This window comes from Canis lupus, chromosome 35, assembly GCF_048164855.1.
Source record: "Canis lupus baileyi chromosome 35, mCanLup2.hap1, whole genome shotgun sequence".
NCBI lineage: Eukaryota > Metazoa > Chordata > Mammalia > Carnivora > Canidae > Canis > Canis lupus.
In genome coordinates, this window is record NC_132872.1 from 8452966 (window position 1) to 8458341 (window position 5376).

Genomic DNA, 5376 nt, shown 5'->3' on the forward strand with positions numbered 1-5376 from the left:
ATATCTTCTCCCATCCTGTAGGCTCCCTTTTAGTTTTGCTGATTATTTCCTTCACTATGTAGAAGCTTTTAATTTTGTTGTAGTTCCAAAGTCTATTTTTGCTTCTGGTTCTCTTGCCTCAGGAGACATAGCTAGAAAAAAGTTGCTATAGCCAGTGACAGAGAGATTACTGCCTGTGCTCTCTTCAAGGACTTTTGTGGTTTCAAGTCTCACATTTAAGTCTTTAATCCATTTTGGATTTATTTTTGCATATGGTGACAAAAGTGGTTCAGTTTCATTCTTTTGCATATAGCTGACCAGTTTTCCCAACACTATTTGTTGAAGAGACTGTCTTCTTCCTATTGTATGTTTGTTTTTCCTTTGTTGAAAAGTAATTGATTATATAATTTTGGGCTTATTTCTAGGTTTTTTTGTTCTATCCCATTAACCTGTGTGTCTATTTTTATACCAGTACCATACTATTTTAATTACTACTTTGCAATATAACTAATATAACTTGAAATCTAGAATTGTGATACTTCAGTTTTGTTTTTCTTTTTCCAGATCGCTTTGGCTACTCAAGGTCTTTTTTAGTTCCATACAAATTTTAGGATTATTTATTCTACTCTTTTTTTAAAAAGTAATCTCTACAGGCAATGTGGGGCTTAAACTCACAACCCTGAGATCAAGAGTCACTTGCTCTACAAACTGAGCCAGCCAGGCATCCCTTCTATTTACTAGAATAAACAATCCTGTTTATTTGTGAAGAATGGTTTTCTTATTTTGATAGGAATTGCATTACATTTGTAGATTGCGAGGATCCCTGGGTGGCTCAGCAGTTTAGCGCCTGCCTTCGGCCCAGGGCATGATCCTGGAGTCCCGGGATCCAGTCTCTGTGTCTCTCGTGAATAAATAAATAAAACCTTTAAAAAAAATTGTAGATTGCTTTGGGTAGTATAGACTTTCCTTTTTTTTAGATTTTATTTATTTATTCATGAGACAGAGAGAGAGAGAGAGAGAGAGAGACAGGCAGAGGGAGAAGCAGGCTCCATGCAGGGAACCCGATGTGGGACTCGATCCCCATACTCCAGGATCAGGCCTTGAGCCAAAGGCAGATGGGCTCAACCGCTGAGCCACCCAGGGGTCCTGGTAGTATAGATATTTAATTTTTAATTTTTAATTAATTAGTTAATTTATTTTTTTAATAAATTTTAAACATTTTAATAATATTTGTTCTTCCAATATATGAACATGGAATGTCTTGCCATTTCTTTGTTTCATCTTTAATTTCTTTCATCAGTGTTTTATAGTTTTCAGAGTACAGGTCTTTCCCCTCTTTGGTTAAGTTTATTCCTAGGTATCTTATTGCTTTTGGTGTAATTATAAACGGGATTGTTTTCTTAATTTGATTTTTGCTGCTGTTTCATTAGTAGTGTATAGGAATGCAACCGATTTCTGTACTTTGATTTTGTACCCTGTGACTTTACTGAGTTCATTTATCAGTTCTAGTAGTTTTTTGATGGAGGCTTTAGGGTTTTCTATATATAGTATCATGTCATCTGCAAATCATGAGAGTTTTGCTTCTTCCTTCCAATTTAGATGCCTTTTATTTCTTTATGTTTTATAATTGCTGTGGATAGGACTTTCAGTACTATGTTGAATAAATGTGGTTAGAGTGGACATCCCTGTTTTGTTACTGACCATAGAGGAAAAGCTCTCTGTTGCTCCCCATTGAGTATGATTTTGGCTGTGGTTTTTTTCATACAAAGGTTTTATTATGTTGCAGTATGTTCCCTCTAGACCTACTTTGCAGAGGGTTTTATCATGAATGGATGTTGTAGTCTGTCAAATGCTGTTTCTGTACCTCTTGAAATGATATGTTTTTTAATCCTTTCTCTTATTGATGTGATGTATCATGTTGATTGTTCTGTGGATGTTGAACCACACTTGCATCCCGGGAATAGATCCCGCTTTATCATGATTTATGATTTTTTAAAAATGTGTTGTTGGATTTGGTTTGCTAGTATTTTGTTGAAGATTTTTGTATGTATATTCATGAGAGATATTGGCCTGTAATTCACATCTTTCGTGGTGTCTTTTATCTGGTTTTAGTGCTTCTTCATTTTCTAAATATAGTGTTCTTTGAAGAGCAGTTTTAATATTTGAAGTCCAGTTTAAACGATCTTCTGCTACGTTTTCTTTTAGACATTTTATAGATTTAGGTTTTACATTTAGGTCTGTCATTCATTTTGCGGTGATTTTTGTACACGTTAAGGTGAGGTTTTTGTTTTTTGAAGGAATATCTCATTGTTCAAGCACTATTTATTGAAAAGATTATCCTTTCTTTACTTGATTGCATTTGTGCCTTTGTCAAAAGCCATATTTACATGACTTTTTACATCTTATTTTTAGAATTTAAAAAAAACATTTTTTTAAATTAAGTAAACTATACCACCAACGTGGGGCTTGAAATCATGACCCTGAGATCAAGAGTCACATACTCTACTCACTGAGCCAGCCAGGTGCTCCTATTTTTGGAATCTTGATTATATTCCACTAACCTGTTCATTTTTATGCTTATGTTACACTGTTTTAATTACAATTTATTGATAGTAATTCTCAAAATCATATAATATTCTTTTCCAAAGTCATTTTTAGGAATTGTAGTTCCTTTGCATTTCATTATGATTTTCAGCTTGTCAATTTCTGAGGAAAAGAAAACTTGTTGGGATTTTTTTTATTAGAAATGTATTCAACACAGAGATCAGTTTGGGAAGAGCTGATAACTTGACAATATTGAGTCTTTGGTTCCACGACAAGGCTTGCAACTCTATTCATTTAGGTCTCTTGAATTTCTCTCAACAATGCTTTGTCATTTTCAGTTTAAGACCTTTCACATCTTTTGTCACATTTATCCTTAAGTCTTTCATATTTTTTTTAAATTTTATTTATTTATGATAGTCATCACACAGAGAGAGAGAGAGAGAGAGAGAGGGAGAGAGGCAGAGACACAGGCAGAGGGAGAAGCAGGCTCCATGCACCGGGAGCCCGACGTGGGACTCGATCCCGAGTCTCCAGGATCGCGCCCTAGGCCAAAGGCAGGCGCCAAACCGCTGCGCCACCCAGGGATCCCAAGTCTTTCATATTTTTTGATGCTATCTTAAAATTTCAATTTCCAATTATTCATTACCAATAGATAGAAATTCAACTCATTTTTGTATATTGATGTTGTATCTTGTACCTCTCTAAACTCATTAGTTTTTGTAGCATTTTTTAATATATTGCATTGTAACTTCTACAGAGACAATCATGTTATTTATGAAAAAGACAGTTTTTCTTCCTTCTTTCCAATCTGGACTCCTTTCATTTCTTTTTTAGAAATATGATTTCATCTGGTTTTTCTTTTTAGTTTGCTAAGATATTGAATTACATTGGTTGATTTTTGAGCGGTTGAATCTCTCTTGGAATGAATCCCACTTGGTCCTTATGTAGTATCCTTTCTATATATTGTTGAAGTTGTTGAAAATTATGTTTAGAGTTTCTGTATCTAAACATATACATAATGTTGAATAGAAGTGGTGACAAAAAGGATCCCCAGGTGGCACAGCAGTTTAGCACCTGCCTTTGCGATCCTGGAGACCCGGGATCGAATCCCACGTCGGGCTCCTGGTGCATGGAGCCTGCTTCTCCCTCTGCCTGTGTCTCTGCCTCTCTCTCTCTCTCTCTCTCTCTCTGTGTGACTATCATAAATAAATGAAAATTAAAAAAAATTAGAAGTGGTGACAAAAGATACCCTCCTATATTGTTCCTGATCTTAGTGGGAAAGTATTCAGTCTTTCACCACAGAATATGATGTTGAAGTTCCCTCATATTCCTAGCTTGACAAAAATTTTTATTAGGAATAAATATTAGATTTTGTCAAATGCAGTGTTTGCATCTATTGAAATGATTATATGGTTTTTCTCCTTTGGTTTGCTAATATGGTGAATTACTGTTTGATTTTTGAACATTAAACTTTTAATTCTGCATTTTGAGGATTAGCCCACCCCACTTGGTCATGTTGTGTTATCCTTTTTTACACCATTGAATTCAATGTGCTAGAGTTTTGTTTAGATTTTTTTGCTTCTATATACATGAGAAATATTAGTCTATAGTTTTGTTTCTTGTAATATCTTTGTCTGGGTTTGAAGTTAGGGTAATGCTGGCCTCATAGAATGAGTTGAGAAGTACTCCCTCTTCATTTTTTTGGGTGAATTTTGTGTAGAATCAGTATTATTTCTTCCTACTATGGAATTAGTACCAGAACACTTCTGGTTCTCATTTCTATAGAAAGTAGTGTTACTGCTTCTAGCTACATGGGCCTGGGATGTTCTGTGTGGGAAGGTTTTTACATACAGTTTCAGCTTCTTTAACAGACATAGGGCTTTTTAGGTTATCTATTTCTTCTTGTGTGAGCTGTGGTAATTTGTGTCTTTCAAGGAGTTTGCCCATGTTATCTGTGTTGTGAAATTTATTGGCATAAAGTTATTATTACTCATAGTAATCTATTTTTATCTTTTCTTCTTGTTTTTTTTGGGAGGAGGGTCAGGTGGGTAATATGTTGTAGTTGTAACAAAGTTTGAAGGAGGCACATGTCACCAAACAGTGTGAATACTCAATCATCACACTTGTGAATTCTTAAAAGACCCAATTTTATCCTTTAAGCCTGTAGAATATGTAGTGATGTCAACTGCATATTTCTGATATTGATAATTTGTCTTTTTTCTTTTTTTTCTGATTAGTGCAGTTATAAAGCTTAATCCATTTTTATTGATTTTCTGGAAGACCCAGGCTTTGCTTTATTTGATTCTCTCTATTGTTTTCTTCTTTTATAGTTCATTGGTTCCTGCTTTGGTCTTTATTATTTCCTTTACTCTGCTTTTTGTTTGATTTGCTCTTTCTTTTCTAGTTTTGTAAGACAGAAGCTGAGGTCCTGATTTGAGACTTTTCTTTTTTCCTAATATAGACATTTAGTGCTGTAAGTTTCCTTAAGTACTGCATTAATGGCATTTACAAATTCTGATATGCTGTTTTCATTTTCATTTAGTTCAAAATACTTTTAAATTTCTCTTTTGATTTCTTTTTCCATCATCCAGTTATACTAAAGGGTGTTGTTTAGTTTCCAAATACTTGGGGATTTTCCACGGATCTTCAAGTTATTGATTTCTTTCTTTTTAAGATTTTATTCATTTATTCATGAGAGACACACAGAGAGAGAGGCAGAGACACAGGCAAGAGGGAGAAGCAGGCTCCATGCAAGGAGCCCGATGTGGGACTCAAACCCGGGAACCCGGGATCATGTCCTGAGCCAAAGGCAGACGCTCAATCACTGAGCCACCCAGGCATCCCAAGTTATTG

At 35.0% G+C, this 5376-nt stretch overlaps 1 non-coding gene across 1 annotated transcript; it reads right to left on the minus strand.

Annotated features, from left to right (window-relative positions):
- Positions 1-4561: 4561 nt before the first annotated feature.
- LOC140625279 (small nucleolar RNA U13) lies at positions 4562-4665 on the minus strand. Its single transcript, XR_012024631.1, has one exon. It is a non-coding gene; the product is annotated as a small nucleolar RNA U13 (small nucleolar RNA).
- Between the last annotated feature and the right edge of the window lie 711 nt (positions 4666-5376).